Below are 17,996 nucleotides of genomic sequence, written 5' to 3' on the forward strand. Positions count from 1 at the left end.
AAATGTGGTTCTGATGCTGTTCGAGGGTTCTGGAAATGGAGCTCTCCTGAAGTAACGTATAGTGTGTTGCCCGAGACTCGGCAGACACAGAGGGCCTCCGAGGGACGTATGGGACTCAGTGCTGCTCAGCAGGCCCACAGGGTTGTGGAGGGAGTCAGTGATCTTGGAAGCAAAAGGATGCTCACCCGAGAGACCTAGGAGTCCTGAAAAGGGTCCTTCCTTTCATATAAAGCAGAACCTCCACTAAGAGCTCATGGAAAGAGCTGCATGCCTCCCTTTCTGCAGGGCTACTCAGGCAGGGCCTTACCTCGAGGCAAGGACTCACGTGGAGATTCCCTTTGGCTCTAGAGCATGGCAAGGTGAGCCCCACCCTGGCCAGTGAAGCTCCGTGCGTAGCCGGAGAAAACTCATTTTCTTCCCACACCCCTGCCTACAGTGGTCACGGGGCGGCCAACAGCAGAGAATTTCAGGGAGCTTCACGACAGCAAGAATGGAGCTTTCCAAATGGAAAGCAAGGCTAGTACCATCATGCCCCCATTTCCATGGGCAGAGGCAGCATACATCTCTGTGGTTTCTAACAAGTCAAAAGAGACACAGACTACACACTGGTTGCTTCCCTCAATCCACTTCTCGAGGCAGGGTGTTCTGCGTCTAGTGAACGGCCTCACCAAGGAACGCCCTAGCCAAGCCTCTGGGCCCATGCCGCTTCAAAAGCCTGCAGTGCTACAGGAAAAACTGTGCTTTAGTTGCAATAGGAGCGCAAGCCGTCTTTCTCCTGGAGGCAGGGTGACTTCAGGTAGGAGGTCCTGGATGGAAGGAGATGCCTAGTGTTTTTCTCTGTGCAGCTCAGACTAGGGAATGAGTGCGACTTCCACGTCCTGTTGGAACTTGCTAGAACGTGGCTCTTGAACCTGTGCGAGTGCTGTGAATCAAGATATCCCAAGAAAGAGTGCAGGGTGTTGCCCATGACTCAGCAGACACAGAGGACCTCCGAGGGACCAATGGGCCTCGTTGTTGCTCAGCAGGCCTGCAGGGGTGTGGAGGTACTCAGAGATCCTGGAATCAAATGATGCTCACCCGAGGGGCCCAGGAGTCCTGAAAAGGGTACCTCCTTTAAAGTAAAGCAGAACAGCGACTAAGAGCTCGTGGAAAGCGCTCCATGCCTCCCTTTCTGCAGGGCTACTCAGGGCCTTACCTCGAGGCAAGGACTCACGTTGAGATTTCCTTGAGCTGTAGAGCATGGCATGATGAGTTCCACCCCGGCCACTGAAGCTCCGTGTGTAGCCAGAGAAAACTCATTTTCTTCCCAGACCCATGGCTACAGTGGGTCGAGGCCTGTCAACAGCAGAGAATTTCAGGGAGCTTCACGGCAGCAAGAATGGAGGTTTCCAAATAGAAAAGCAAGGCTAGTACCATCACGACCCCATTTCCATGTGCACAGGCAGCATACAAAACTCTGGTTTCTCACAAGACAAAAGAGACACAGCGTACCCACTAGTTCCTTCCCTGAATCAACTTCTCGAGGCGCGGGGTTCTGCATCTAGTGAACGGCCTCAACCAAGGAACGCCCTAGTTAGGCCTCGGGGCCGGTGCCTCTTCCAAAGCCTGCAGTGCTAGAGGAAAAACTCTGCTTTAGTTGCAATACGAACGCAAGCCGATTTTCTCCTGGAGGCAGGGTGACTTCAGGTAGGAGGTCCTGGAAGGAAGGCGAAGCCTAGTGTTTTCCTCAATGCAGCTCAGACTAGGGAATGTGTGCGATTTCCACAGCAAGGTGGAACTTGCCAAAACGGTGCTCGTCAACCTGTGCGAGTGCTGTTCAATCAAGATATCCTAAGAAAGACTGCAGTGTGTTGCCCATGACTCAGCAGACACCGAGGAACTCCGAGGGACATATGGGCCACGTTGTTGCTCAGCAGGCCTACAGGAGTGTGGAGGATCTCAGGGATCTTGGAACGAAAATGATGCTCACCCGAGGGGCCTAGGAGTGCTGAAAAGGGTACTTCCTTTAAAATAAAGCAGAACGGCGACTAAGAGCTCATGGAAAGAGCTTAATGCCTCCCTTTCTGTCTGGCTACTCAGGGCCTCACCTCGAGGCAAGGACTCACGTTGAGATTCCCTTTAGCTCTAGAGCATGGCAAGATGAGGCCCACCCCGGATAATGAAGCACCCTGTGTAGCCAGAGAAAACTCATTTTCTTCCCAGACCCATGGCTACAGTGTGTCGAGGCCTGTCAACAGCAGAGAATTTCAGGGAGCTTCACGGCAGCAAGAATGGAGGTTTCCAAATAGAAAAGCAAGGCTAGTACCATCACGACCCCATTTCCATGTGCACAGGCAGCATACAAAACTCTGGTTTCTCACAAGACAAAAGAGACACAGCGTACCCACTAGTTCCTTCCCTGAATCAACTTCTCGAGGCGCGGGGTTCTGCATCTAGTGAACGGCCTCAACCAAGGAACGCCCTAGTTAGGCCTCGGGGCCAGTGCCTCTTCCAAAGCCTGCAGTGCTAGAGGAAAAACTCTGCTTTAGTTGCAATACGAACGCAAGCCGATTTTCTCCTGGAGGCAGGGTGACTTCAGGTAGGAGGTCCTGGAAGGAAGGCGAAGCCTAGTGTTTTCCTCAATGCAGCTCAGACTAGGGAATGTGTGCGATTTCCACAGCAAGGTGGAACTTGCCAAAACGGTGCTCGTCAACCTGTGCGAGTGCTGTTCAATCAAGATATCCTAAGAAAGACTGCAGTGTGTTGCCCATGACTCAGCAGACACCGAGGAACTCCGAGGGACATATGGGCCACGTTGTTGCTCAGCAGGCCTACAGGAGTGTGGAGGATCTCAGGGATCTTGGAACGAAAATGATGCTCACCCGAGGGGCCTAGGAGTGCTGAAAAGGGTACTTCCTAAAAAATAAAGCAGAACGGCGACTAAGAGCTCATGGAAAGAGCTTAATGCCTCCCTTTCTGTCTGGCTACTCAGGGCCTCACCTCGAGGCAAGGACTCACGTTGAGATTCCCTTTAGCTCTAGAGCATGGCAAGATGAGGCCCACCCCGGATAATGAAGCACCCTGTGTAGCCAGAGAAAACTCATTTTCTTCCCAGACCAATGCCTACAATAGCCAGGGTCCTGCCAACAGCAGAGAATTCAGGGAGCTTCAAGGCAGCATGAATGGAGCTTTCAAAATGGATAAGCAAGTCTACCACCAACATGCCCCCGTTTCCATAGGCACAAACAGCATACATCCCTGTGGTTTCACACAACTCAAAAGAGACACAGATTACACACTGGTTCCTTCCCTGAATCAAATTCTCGTGGCAGGGTGTTCTGCATCTAGTGAACTGCCTCAACCAAGGAACGCCCTAGCTAGGCCTCTGGGCTCGTGCCTATTCAAAAGCTTGCAGTGCTGTAGGAAAAACTGTGCTTTAGTTGCAATAGGAAGCAAGGCGTCTTTCTCCTGGAGGCAGGGTGACTTCAGGCAGGAGTTCCTGGAAGGAAGGGGAAGCCTAGTGTTTTTCTCAGTGCAGCTCAGACTAGGGAATGTGTGCGACTTCCACAGCAAGTTGGAACTTGCCCAAGCGGTGCTCGTGAACCTGTGCGAGTGCTGTGAAACCAAGATATCCCAAGAAAGAGTGCAGTGTGTTGCCCATGACTCAGCAGACACAGAGGACCTCCGAGGGACCTATGGGCCTCTTTGTTGCTCAGCAAGCCAACAGGGGTGTGGAGGTTCTCAGTGATCTTGGGACTAAAATGATGCTGCCCCGAGGGTCCTAGGAGTGCCGAACAGGCTACTTCCTTTAATATAAAGGAGAACAGCGACTAAGAGCTCAGGGAAAGAGCTGCATGCCTCCCTTTCTGCATGGCTACTCAGGGCCTTACCTCGAGGCAAGGACTGACGTGGAGATTCCTTATAGCTCTAGAGCATGGCAAGATGAGTCCCAGCCCTGGGTATGAAGCACACTGTGGAGCCAGAGAAAAGTCATTTTCTTCCCAGACCAATGCCTACAATAGCCAGGGGACTGTCCACAGCAGAGAATTTCAGGGAGCTTCACGCCAGCAAGAATGGAGGTTTCCAAATGGGAAACAAGGCTATTACCATCATACCCCCATTTCCGTGGGCACAGGCAGCATACACCTCTGTGGTTTCTAACAAGTCAAAAGAGACACAGAGTACACACTGGTTGCTTCCCTGAATCAACTTCTCGAGGCAGGGCGTTCTACCTCTAGTGAACGGCCTTGCCAAGGAAAGACCTAGCTAGGCCTCTGGGCCCTTGCCTATTCAAAAGCCTGCAGTGCTACAGGAGAAACTGTGCTTCCGTTGCAATAGGAACGCAGCCGTCTTTCTCCTGGAGGCAGGGTGACTTCAGGTAGGAGGTCCTGGATGGAAGGAGAAGCCTAGTGTTTTTCTCTGTGCAGCTCAGACTAGGGAATGAGTGTGACTTCCACGGCATGTTGGAACTTGCTAGAACGGTGCTCGTCAATCTGTGCGATTGCTGGCTAAATCCAGATGTCCCAATAAGAGTGCACTGTGTAGCCCTTCCCTCGGCATACACACTGTGAGTCGGAAAGCTCCTGGCCTGGATATTGCTTAGAATGGCCAGGTGAGACTGAGGGTACTCGGTGTTCTTGCAGGGAATAAGTTTACCGGACGAGGCACCTAGGTGTCCTAAAAAGCCTACTGGCGTTCAAATGCTGCAGGGCAGCGACTACGGCCTCATGGAAACTGCTACACGCCTCTGCTTTGTGCATAGCATTTCAGGGCCTTACCTCGAGGCAAGTTCTCACGTTGCTTGCCCTGTGAGCGACACAGCATGTTTGGATGCTGTATTTCTCCTTGAATAGGGTGACTTCAGGAACGAGGTCCTCGATCAATTCTAAGCAGAGTGCTTCCTCAGAGCAGCTCAGACGAGGGCAATGTCGAAGACTTCCAGGGCATGTTGGACTGCCTAGAAATGTGGTTCTGATGCTGTTCGAGGGTTCTGGAAATGGAGCTCTCCTGAAGTAACGTATAGTGTGTTGCCCGAGACTCGGCAGACACAGAGGGCCTCCGAGGGACGTATGGGACTCAGTGCTGCTCAGCAGGCCCACAGGGTTGTGGAGGGAGTCAGTGATCTTGGAAGCAAAAGGATGCTCACCCGAGAGACCTAGGAGTCCTGAAAAGGGTCCTTCCTTTCATATAAAGCAGAACCTCCACTAAGAGCTCATGGAAAGAGCTGCATGCCTCCCTTTCTGCAGGGCTACTCAGGCAGGGCCTTACCTCGAGGCAAGGACTCACGTGGAGATTCCCTTTGGCTCTAGAGCATGGCAAGGTGAGCCCCACCCCGGCCAGTGAAGCTCCGTGCGTAGCCGGAGAAAACTCATTTTCTTCCCACACCCCTGCCTACAGTGGTCACGGGGCGGCCAACAGCAGAGAATTTCAGGGAGCTTCACGACAGCAAGAATGGAGCTTTCCAAATGGAAAGCAAGGCTAGTACCATCATGCCCCCATTTCCATGGGCAGAGGCAGCATACATCTCTGTGGTTTCTAACAAGTCAAAAGAGACACAGACTACACACTGGTTGCTTCCCTCAATCCACTTCTCGAGGCAGGGTGTTCTGCGTCTAGTGAACGGCCTCACCAAGGAACGCCCTAGCCAAGCCTCTGGGCCCATGCCGCTTCAAAAGCCTGCAGTGCTACAGGAAAAACTGTGCTTTAGTTGCAATAGGAGCGCAAGCCGTCTTTCTCCTGGAGGCAGGGTGACTTCAGGTAGGAGGTCCTGGATGGAAGGAGATGCCTAGTGTTTTTCTCTGTGCAGCTCAGACTAGGGAATGAGTGCGACTTCCACGTCCTGTTGGAACTTGCTAGAACGTGGCTCTTGAACCTGTGCGAGTGCTGTGAATCAAGATATCCCAAGAAAGAGTGCAGGGTGTTGCCCATGACTCAGCAGACACAGAGGACCTCCGAGGGACCAATGGGCCTCGTTGTTGCTCAGCAGGCCTGCAGGGGTGTGGAGGTACTCAGAGATCCTGGAATCAAATGATGCTCACCCGAGGGGCCCAGGAGTCCTGAAAAGGGTACCTCCTTTAAAGTAAAGCAGAACAGCGACTAAGAGCTCGTGGAAAGCGCTCCATGCCTCCCTTTCTGCAGGGCTACTCAGGGCCTTACCTCGAGGCAAGGACTCACGTTGAGATTTCCTTGAGCTGTAGAGCATGGCATGATGAGTTCCACCCCGGCCACTGAAGCTCCGTGTGTAGCCAGAGAAAACTCATTTTCTTCCCAGACCCATGGCTACAGTGGGTCGAGGCCTGTCAACAGCAGAGAATTTCAGGGAGCTTCACGGCAGCAAGAATGGAGGTTTCCAAATAGAAAAGCAAGGCTAGTACCATCACGACCCCATTTCCATGTGCACAGGCAGCATACAAAACTCTGGTTTCTCACAAGACAAAAGAGACACAGCGTACCCACTAGTTCCTTCCCTGAATCAACTTCTCGAGGCGCGGGGTTCTGCATCTAGTGAACGGCCTCAACCAAGGAACGCCCTAGTTAGGCCTCGGGGCCGGTGCCTCTTCCAAAGCCTGCAGTGCTAGAGGAAAAACTCTGCTTTAGTTGCAATACGAACGCAAGCCGATTTTCTCCTGGAGGCAGGGTGACTTCAGGTAGGAGGTCCTGGAAAGAAGGCGAAGCCTAGTGTTTTCCTCAATGCAGCTCAGACTAGGGAATGTGTGCGATTTCCACAGCAAGGTGGAACTTGCCAAAACGGTGCTCGTCAACCTGTGCGAGTGCTGTTCAATCAAGATATCCTAAGAAAGACTGCAGTGTGTTGCCCATGACTCAGCAGACACCGAGGAACTCCGAGGGACATATGGGCCACGTTGTTGCTCAGCAGGCCTACAGGAGTGTGGAGGATCTCAGGGATCTTGGAACGAAAATGATGCTCACCCGAGGGGCCTAGGAGTGCTGAAAAGGGTACTTCCTAAAAAATAAAGCAGAACGGCGACTAAGAGCTCATGGAAAGAGCTTAATGCCTCCCTTTCTGTCTGGCTACTCAGGGCCTCACCTCGAGGCAAGGACTCACGTTGAGATTCCCTTTAGCTCTAGAGCATGGCAAGATGAGGCCCACCCCGGATAATGAAGCACCCTGTGTAGCCAGAGAAAACTCATTTTCTTCCCAGACCAATGCCTACAATAGCCAGGGTCCTGCCAACAGCAGAGAATTCAGGGAGCTTCAAGGCAGCATGAATGGAGCTTTCAAAATGGATAAGCAGGTCTACTACCAACATGCCCCCGTTTCCAAAGGCACAAACAGCATACATCCCTGTGGTTTCACACAACTCAAAAGAGACACAGATTACACACTGGTTCCTTCCCTGAATCAAATTCTCGTGGCAGGGTGTTCTGCATCTAGTGAACTGCCTCAACCAAGGAACGCCCTAGCTAGGCCTCTGGGCTCGTGCCTATTCAAAAGCTTGCAGTGCTGTAGGAAAAACTGTGCTTTAGTTGCAATAGGAAGCAAGGCGTCTTTCTCCTGGAGGCAGGGTGACTTCAGGCAGGAGTTCCTGGAAGGAAGGGGAAGCCTAGTGTTTTTCTCAGTGCAGCTCAGACTAGGGAATGTGTGCGACTTCCACAGCAAGTTGGAACTTGCCCAAGCGGTGCTCGTGAACCTGTGCGAGTGCTGTGAAACCAAGATATCCCAAGAAAGAGTGCAGTGTGTTGCCCATGACTCAGCAGACACAGAGGACCTCCGAGGGACCTATGGGCCTCGTTGTTGCTCAGCAAGCCAACAGGGGTGTGGAGGTTCTCAGTGATCTTGGGACTAAAATGATGCTGCCCCGAGGGTCCTAGGAGTGCCGAACAGGCTACTTCCTTTAATATAAAGGAGAACAGCGACTAAGAGCTCAGGGAAAGAGCTGCATGCCTCCCTTTCTGCATGGCTACTCAGGGCCTTACCTCGAGGCAAGGACTGACGTTGAGATTCCTTATAGCTCTAGAGCATGGCAAGATGAGTCCCAGCCCTGGGTATGAAGCACACTGTGGAGCCAGAGAAAAGTCATTTTCTTCCCAGACCAATGCCTACAATAGCCAGGGGACTGTCCACAGCAGAGAATTTCAGGGAGCTTCACGCCAGCAAGAATGGAGGTTTCCAAATGGGAAACAAGGCTATTACCATCATACCCCCATTTCCGTGGGCACAGGCAGCATACACCTCTGTGGTTTCTAACAAGTCAAAAGAGACACAGAGTACACACTGGTTGCTTCCCTGAATCAACTTCTCGAGGCAGGGCGTTCTACCTCTAGTGAACGGCCTTGCCAAGGAAAGACCTAGCTAGGCCTCTGGGCCCTTGCCTATTCAAAAGCCTGCAGTGCTACAGGAGAAACTGTGCTTCCGTTGCAATAGGAACGCAGCCGTCTTTCTCCTGGAGGCAGGGTGACTTCAGGTAGGAGGTCCTGGATGGAAGGAGAAGCCTAGTGTTTTTCTCTGTGCAGCTCAGACTAGGGAATGAGTGTGACTTCCACGGCATGTTGGAACTTGCTAGAACGGTGCTCGTCAATCTGTGCGATTGCTGGCTAAATCCAGATGTCCCAATAAGAGTGCACTGTGTAGCCCTTCCCTCGGCATACACACTGTGAGTCGGAAAGCTCCTGGCCTGGATATTGCTTAGAATGGCCAGGTGAGACTGAGGGTACTCGGTGTTCTTGCAGGGAATAAGTTTACCGGACGAGGCACCTAGGTGTCCTAAAAAGCCTACTGGCGTTCAAATGCTGCAGGGCAGCGACTACGGCCTCATGGAAACTGCTACACGCCTCTGCTTTGTGCATAGCATTTCAGGGCCTTACCTCGAGGCAAGTTCTCACGTTGCTTGCCCTGTGAGCGACACAGCATGTTTGGATGCTGTATTTCTCCTTGAATAGGGTGACTTCAGGAACGAGGTCCTCGATCAATTCTAAGCAGAGTGCTTCCTCAGAGCAGCTCAGACGAGGGCAATGTCGAAGACTTCCAGGGCATGTTGGACTGCCTAGAAATGTGGTTCTGATGCTGTTCGAGGGTTCTGGAAATGGAGCTCTCCTGAAGTAACGTATAGTGTGTTGCCCGAGACTCGGCAGACACAGAGGGCCTCCGAGGGACGTATGGGACTCAGTGCTGCTCAGCAGGCCCACAGGGTTGTGGAGGGAGTCAGTGATCTTGGAAGCAAAAGGATGCTCACCCGAGAGACCTAGGAGTCCTGAAAAGGGTCCTTCCTTTCATATAAAGCAGAACCTCCACTAAGAGCTCATGGAAAGAGCTGCATGCCTCCCTTTCTGCAGGGCTACTCAGGCAGGGCCTTACCTCGAGGCAAGGACTCACGTGGAGATTCCCTTTGGCTCTAGAGCATGGCAAGGTGAGCCCCACCCCGGCCAGTGAAGCTCCGTGCGTAGCCGGAGAAAACTCATTTTCTTCCCACACCCCTGCCTACAGTGGTCACGGGGCGGCCAACAGCAGAGAATTTCAGGGAGCTTCACGACAGCAAGAATGGAGCTTTCCAAATGGAAAGCAAGGCTAGTACCATCATGCCCCCATTTCCATGGGCAGAGGCAGCATACATCTCTGTGGTTTCTAACAAGTCAAAAGAGACACAGACTACACACTGGTTGCTTCCCTCAATCCACTTCTCGAGGCAGGGTGTTCTGCGTCTAGTGAACGGCCTCACCAAGGAACGCCCTAGCCAAGCCTCTGGGCCCATGCCGCTTCAAAAGCCTGCAGTGCTACAGGAAAAACTGTGCTTTAGTTGCAATAGGAGCGCAAGCCGTCTTTCTCCTGGAGGCAGGGTGACTTCAGGTAGGAGGTCCTGGATGGAAGGAGATGCCTAGTGTTTTTCTCTGTGCAGCTCAGACTAGGGAATGAGTGCGACTTCCACGTCCTGTTGGAACTTGCTAGAACGTGGCTCTTGAACCTGTGCGAGTGCTGTGAATCAAGATATCCCAAGAAAGAGTGCAGGGTGTTGCCCATGACTCAGCAGACACAGAGGACCTCCGAGGGACCAATGGGCCTCGTTGTTGCTCAGCAGGCCTGCAGGGGTGTGGAGGTACTCAGAGATCCTGGAATCAAATGATGCTCACCCGAGGGGCCCAGGAGTCCTGAAAAGGGTACCTCCTTTAAAGTAAAGCAGAACAGCGACTAAGAGCTCGTGGAAAGCGCTCCATGCCTCCCTTTCTGCAGGGCTACTCAGGGCCTTACCTCGAGGCAAGGACTCACGTTGAGATTTCCTTGAGCTGTAGAGCATGGCATGATGAGTTCCACCCCGGCCACTGAAGCTCCGTGTGTAGCCAGAGAAAACTCATTTTCTTCCCAGACCCATGGCTACAGTGGGTCGAGGCCTGTCAACAGCAGAGAATTTCAGGGAGCTTCACGGCAGCAAGAATGGAGGTTTCCAAATAGAAAAGCAAGGCTAGTACCATCACGACCCCATTTCCATGTGCACAGGCAGCATACAAAACTCTGGTTTCTCACAAGACAAAAGAGACACAGCGTACCCACTAGTTCCTTCCCTGAATCAACTTCTCGAGGCGCGGGGTTCTGCATCTAGTGAACGGCCTCAACCAAGGAACGCCCTAGTTAGGCCTCGGGGCCGGTGCCTCTTCCAAAGCCTGCAGTGCTAGAGGAAAAACTCTGCTTTAGTTGCAATACGAACGCAAGCCGATTTTCTCCTGGAGGCAGGGTGACTTCAGGTAGGAGGTCCTGGAAGGAAGGCGAAGCCTAGTGTTTTCCTCAATGCAGCTCAGACTAGGGAATGTGTGCGATTTCCACAGCAAGGTGGAACTTGCCAAAACGGTGCTCGTCAACCTGTGCGAGTGCTGTTCAATCAAGATATCCTAAGAAAGACTGCAGTGTGTTGCCCATGACTCAGCAGACACCGAGGAACTCCGAGGGACATATGGGCCACGTTGTTGCTCAGCAGGCCTACAGGAGTGTGGAGGATCTCAGGGATCTTGGAACGAAAATGATGCTCACCCGAGGGGCCTAGGAGTGCTGAAAAGGGTACTTCCTAAAAAATAAAGCAGAACGGCGACTAAGAGCTCATGGAAAGAGCTTAATGCCTCCCTTTCTGTCTGGCTACTCAGGGCCTCACCTCGAGGCAAGGACTCACGTTGAGATTCCCTTTGGCTCTAGAGCATGGCAAGGTGAGCCCCACCCCGGCCAGTGAAGCTCCGTGCGTAGCCGGAGAAAACTCATTTTCTTCCCACACCCCTGCCTACAGTGGTCACGGGGCGGCCAACAGCAGAGAATTTCAGGGAGCTTCACGACAGCAAGAATGGAGCTTTCCAAATGGAAAGCAAGGCTAGTACCATCATGCCCCCAATTCCATGGGCAGAGGCAGCATACATCTCTGTGGTTTCTAACAAGTCAAAAGAGACACAGACTACACACTGGTTGCTTCCCTCAATCCACTTCTCGAGGCAGGGTGTTCTGCGTCTAGTGAACGGCCTCACCAAGGAACGCCCTAGCCAAGCCTCTGGGCCCATGCCGCTTCAAAAGCCTGCAGTGCTACAGGAAAAACTGTGCTTTAGTTGCAATAGGAGCGCAAGCCGTCTTTCTCCTGGAGGCAGGGTGACTTCAGGTAGGAGGTCCTGGATGGAAGGAGATGCCTAGTGTTTTTCTCTGTGCAGCTCAGACTAGGGAATGAGTGCGACTTCCACGTCCTGTTGGAACTTGCTAGCACGTGGCTCTTGAACCTGTGCGAGTGCTGTGAAACCAAGATATCCCAAGAAAGAGTGCAGGGTGTTGCCCATGACTCAGCAGACACAGAGGACCTCCGAGGGACCAATGGGCCTCGTTGTTGCTCAGCAGGCCTGCAGGGGTGTGGAGGTACTCAGAGATCCTGGAATCAAATGATGCTCACCGGAGGGGCCCAGGAGTCCTGAAAAGGGTACCTCCTTTAAAGTAAAGCAGAACAGCGACTAAGAGCTCGTGGAAAGCGCTCCATGCCTCCCTTTCTGCAGGGCTACTCAGGGCCTTACCTCGAGGCAAGGACTCACGTTGAGATTTCCTTGAGCTGTAGAGCATGGCATGATGAGTTCCACCCCGGCCACTGAAGCTCCGTGTGTAGCCAGAGAAAACTCATTTTCTTCCCAGACCCATGGCTACAGTGGGTCGAGGCCTGTCAACAGCAGAGAATTTCAGGGAGCTTCACGGCAGCAAGAATGGAGGTTTCCAAATAGAAAAGCAAGGCTAGTACCATCACGACCCCATTTCCATGTGCACAGGCAGCATACAAAACTCTGGTTTCTCACAAGACAAAAGAGACACAGCGTACCCACTAGTTCCTTCCCTGAATCAACTTCTCGAGGCGCGGGGTTCTGCATCTAGTGAACGGCCTCAACCAAGGAACGCCCTAGTTAGGCCTCGGGGCCGGTGCCTCTTCCAAAGCCTGCAGTGCTAGAGGAAAAACTCTGCTTTAGTTGCAATACGAACGCAAGCCGATTTTCTCCTGGAGGCAGGGTGACTTCAGGTAGGAGGTCCTGGAAGGAAGGCGAAGCCTAGTGTTTTCCTCAATGCAGCTCAGACTAGGGAATGTGTGCGATTTCCACAGCAAGGTGGAACTTGCCAAAACGGTGCTCGTCAACCTGTGCGAGTGCTGTTCAATCAAGATATCCTAAGAAAGACTGCAGTGTGTTGCCCATGACTCAGCAGACACCGAGGAACTCCGAGGGACATATGGGCCACGTTGTTGCTCAGCAGGCCTACAGGAGTGTGGAGGATCTCAGGGATCTTGGAACGAAAATGATGCTCACCCGAGGGGCCTAGGAGTGCTGAAAAGGGTACTTCCTTTAAAATAAAGCAGAACGGCGACTAAGAGCTCATGGAAAGAGCTTAATGCCTCCCTTTCTGTCTGGCTACTCAGGGCCTCACCTCGAGGCAAGGACTCACGTTGAGATTCCCTTTAGCTCTAGAGCATGGCAAGATGAGGCCCACCCCGGATAATGAAGCACCCTGTGTAGCCAGAGAAAACTCATTTTCTTCCCAGACCAATGCCTACAATAGCCAGGGTCCTGCCAACAGCAGAGAATTCAGGGAGCGTCAAGGCAGCATGAATGGAGCTTTCAAAATGGATAAGCAAGTCTACCACCAACATGCCCCCGTTTCCATAGGCACAAACAGCATACATCCCTGTGGTTTCACACAACTCAAAAGAGACACAGATTACACACTGGTTCCTTCCCTGAATCAAATTCTCGTGGCAGGGTGTTCTGCATCTAGTGAACTGCCTCAACCAAGGAACGCCCTAGCTAGGCCTCTGGGCTCGTGCCTATTCAAAAGCTTGCAGTGCTGTAGGAAAAACTGTGCTTTAGTTGCAATAGGAAGCAAGGCGTCTTTCTCCTGGAGGCAGGGTGACTTCAGGCAGGAGTTCCTGGAAGGAAGGGGAAGCCTAGTGTTTTTCTCAGTGCAGCTCAGACTAGGGAATGTGTGCGACTTCCACAGCAAGTTGGAACTTGCCCAAGCGGTGCTCGTGAACCTGTGCGAGTGCTGTGAAACCAAGATATCCCAAGAAAGAGTGCAGTGTGTTGCCCATGACTCAGCAGACACAGAGGACCTCTGAGGGACCTATGGGCCTCTTTGTTGCTCAGCAAGCCAACAGGGGTGTGGAGGTTCTCAGTGATCTTGGGACTAAAATGATGCTGCCCCGAGGGTCCTAGGAGTGCCGAACAGGCTACTTCCTTTAATATAAAGGAGAACAGCGACTAAGAGCTCAGGGAAAGAGCTGCATGCCTCCCTTTCTGCATGGCTACTCAGGGCCTTACCTCGAGGCAAGGACTGACGTGGAGATTCCTTATAGCTCTAGAGCATGGCAAGATGAGTCCCAGCCCTGGGTATGAAGCACACTGTGGAGCCAGAGAAAAGTCATTTTCTTCCCAGACCAATGCCTACAATAGCCAGGGGACTGTCCACAGCAGAGAATTTCAGGGAGCTTCACGCCAGCAAGAATGGAGGTTTCCAAATGGGAAACAAGGCTATTACCATCATACCCCCATTTCCGTGGGCACAGGCAGCATACACCTCTGTGGTTTCTAACAAGTCAAAAGAGACACAGAGTACACACTGGTTGCTTCCCTGAATCAACTTCTCGAGGCAGGGCGTTCTACCTCTAGTGAACGGCCTTGCCAAGGAAAGACCTAGCTAGGCCTCTGGGCCCTTGCCTATTCAAAAGCCTGCAGTGCTACAGGAGAAACTGTGCTTCCGTTGCAATAGGAACGCAGCCGTCTTTCTCCTGGAGGCAGGGTGACTTCAGGTAGGAGGTCCTGGATGGAAGGAGAAGCCTAGTGTTTTTCTCTGTGCAGCTCAGACTAGGGAATGAGTGTGACTTCCACGGCATGTTGGAACTTGCTAGAACGGTGCTCGTCAATCTGTGCGATTGCTGGCTAAATCCAGATGTCCCAATAAGAGTGCACTGTGTAGCCCTTCCCTCGGCATACACACTGTGAGTCGGAAAGCTCCTGGCCTGGATATTGCTTAGAATGGCCAGGTGAGACTGAGGGTACTCGGTGTTCTTGCAGGGAATAAGTTTACCGGACGAGGCACCTAGGTGTCCTAAAAAGCCTACTGGCGTTCAAATGCTGCAGGGCAGCGACTACGGCCTCATGGAAACTGCTACACGCCTCTGCTTTGTGCATAGCATTTCAGGGCCTTACCTCGAGGCAAGTTCTCACGTTGCTTGCCCTGTGAGCGACACAGCATGTTTGGATGCTGTATTTCTCCTTGAATAGGGTGACTTCAGGAACGAGGTCCTCGATCAATTCTAAGCAGAGTGCTTCCTCAGAGCAGCTCAGACGAGGGCAATGTCGAAGACTTCCAGGGCATGTTGGACTGCCTAGAAATGTGGTTCTGATGCTGTTCGAGGGTTCTGGAAATGGAGCTCTCCTGAAGTAACGTATAGTGTGTTGCCCGAGACTCGGCAGACACAGAGGGCCTCCGAGGGACGTATGGGACTCAGTGCTGCTCAGCAGGCCCACAGGGTTGTGGAGGGAGTCAGTGATCTTGGAAGCAAAAGGATGCTCACCCGAGAGACCTAGGAGTCCTGAAAAGGGTCCTTCCTTTCATATAAAGCAGAACCTCCACTAAGAGCTCATGGAAAGAGCTGCATGCCTCCCTTTCTGCAGGGCTACTCAGGCAGGGCCTTACCTCGAGGCAAGGACTCACGTGGAGATTCCCTTTGGCTCTAGAGCATGGCAAGGTGAGCCCCACCCCGGCCAGTGAAGCTCCGTGCGTAGCCGGAGAAAACTCATTTTCTTCCCACACCCCTGCCTACAGTGGTCACGGGGCGGCCAACAGCAGAGAATTTCAGGGAGCTTCACGACAGCAAGAATGGAGCTTTCCAAATGGAAAGCAAGGCTAGTACCATCATGCCCCCATTTCCATGGGCAGAGGCAGCATACATCTCTGTGGTTTCTAACAAGTCAAAAGAGACACAGACTACACACTGGTTGCTTCCCTCAATCCACTTCTCGAGGCAGGGTGTTCTGCGTCTAGTGAACGGCCTCACCAAGGAACGCCCTAGCCAAGCCTCTGGGCCCATGCCGCTTCAAAAGCCTGCAGTGCTACAGGAAAAACTGTGCTTTAGTTGCAATAGGAGCGCAAGCCGTCTTTCTCCTGGAGGCAGGGTGACTTCAGGTAGGAGGTCCTGGATGGAAGGAGATGCCTAGTGTTTTTCTCTGTGCAGCTCAGACTAGGGAATGAGTGCGACTTCCACGTCCTGTTGGAACTTGCTAGAACGTGGCTCTTGAACCTGTGCGAGTGCTGTGAATCAAGATATCCCAAGAAAGAGTGCAGGGTGTTGCCCATGACTCAGCAGACACAGAGGACCTCCGAGGGACCAATGGGCCTCGTTGTTGCTCAGCAGGCCTGCAGGGGTGTGGAGGTACTCAGAGATCCTGGAATCAAATGATGCTCACCCGAGGGGCCCAGGAGTCCTGAAAAGGGTACCTCCTTTAAAGTAAAGCAGAACAGCGACTAAGAGCTCGTGGAAAGCGCTCCATGCCTCCCTTTCTGCAGGGCTACTCAGGGCCTTACCTCGAGGCAAGGACTCACGTTGAGATTTCCTTGAGCTGTAGAGCATGGCATGATGAGTTCCACCCCGGCCACTGAAGCTCCGTGTGTAGCCAGAGAAAACTCATTTTCTTCCCAGACCCATGGCTACAGTGGGTCGAGGCCTGTCAACAGCAGAGAATTTCAGGGAGCTTCACGGCAGCAAGAATGGAGGTTTCCAAATAGAAAAGCAAGGCTAGTACCATCACGACCCCATTTCCATGTGCACAGGCAGCATACAAAACTCTGGTTTCTCACAAGACAAAAGAGACACAGCGTACCCACTAGTTCCTTCCCTGAATCAACTTCTCGAGGCGCGGGGTTCTGCATCTAGTGAACGGCCTCAACCAAGGAACGCCCTAGTTAGGCCTCGGGGCCGGTGCCTCTTCCAAAGCCTGCAGTGCTAGAGGAAAAACTCTGCTTTAGTTGCAATACGAACGCAAGCCGATTTTCTCCTGGAGGCAGGGTGACTTCAGGTAGGAGGTCCTGGAAGGAAGGCGAAGCCTAGTGTTTTCCTCAATGCAGCTCAGACTAGGGAATGTGTGCGATTTCCACAGCAAGGTGGAACTTGCCAAAACGGTGCTCGTCAACCTGTGCGAGTGCTGTTCAATCAAGATATCCTAAGAAAGACTGCAGTGTGTTGCCCATGACTCAGCAGACACCGAGGAACTCCGAGGGACATATGGGCCACGTTGTTGCTCAGCAGGCCTACAGGAGTGTGGAGGATCTCAGGGATCTTGGAACGAAAATGATGCTCACCCGAGGGGCCTAGGAGTGCTGAAAAGGGTACTTCCTTTAAAATAAAGCAGAACGGCGACTAAGAGCTCATGGAAAGAGCTTAATGCCTCCCTTTCTGTCTGGCTACTCAGGGCCTCACCTCGAGGCAAGGACTCACGTTGAGATTCCCTTTAGCTCTAGAGCATGGCAAGATGAGGCCCACCCCGGATAATGAAGCACCCTGTGTAGCCAGAGAAAACTCATTTTCTTCCCAGACCAATGCCTACAATAGCCAGGGTCCTGCCAACAGCAGAGAATTCAGGGAGCTTCAAGGCAGCATGAATGGAGCTTTCAAAATGGATAAGCAAGTCTACTACCAACATGCCCCCGTTTCCATAGGCACAAACAGCATACATCCCTGTGGTTTCACACAACTCAAAAGAGACACAGATTACACACTGGTTCCTTCCCTGAATCAAATTCTCGTGGCAGGGTGTTCTGCATCTAGTGAACTGCCTCAACCAAGGAACGCCCTAGCTAGGCCTCTGGGCTCGTGCCTATTCAAAAGCTTGCAGTGCTGTAGGAAAAACTGTGCTTTAGTTGCAATAGGAAGCAAGGCGTCTTTCTCCTGGAGGCAGGGTGACTTCAGGCAGGAGTTCCTGGAAGGAAGGGGAAGCCTAGTGTTTTTCTCAGTGCAGCTCAGACTAGGGAATGTGTGCGACTTCCACAGCAAGTTGGAACTTGCCCAAGCGGTGCTCGTGAACCTGTGCGAGTGCTGTGAAACCAAGATATCCCAAGAAAGAGTGCAGTGTGTTGCCCATGACTCAGCAGACACAGAGGACCTCCGAGGGACCTATGGGCCTCGTTGTTGCTCAGCAAGCCAACAGGGGTGTGGAGGTTCTCAGTGATCTTGGGACTAAAATGATGCTGCCCCGAGGGTCCTAGGAGTGCCGAACAGGCTACTTCCTTTAATATAAAGGAGAACAGCGACTAAGAGCTCAGGGAAAGAGCTGCATGCCTCCCTTTCTGCATGGCTACTCAGGGCCTTACCTCGAGGCAAGGACTGACGTTGAGATTCCTTATAGCTCTAGAGCATGGCAAGATGAGTCCCAGCCCTGGGTATGAAGCACACTGTGGAGCCAGAGAAAAGTCATTTTCTTCCCAGACCAATGCCTACAATAGCCAGGGGACTGTCCACAGCAGAGAATTTCAGGGAGCTTCACGCCAGCAAGAATGGAGGTTTCCAAATGGG

This window comes from Eschrichtius robustus, chromosome 9 (assembly GCF_028021215.1).
Source record: "Eschrichtius robustus isolate mEscRob2 chromosome 9, mEscRob2.pri, whole genome shotgun sequence".
Taxonomy (NCBI): Eukaryota; Metazoa; Chordata; class Mammalia; order Artiodactyla; family Eschrichtiidae; genus Eschrichtius; species Eschrichtius robustus.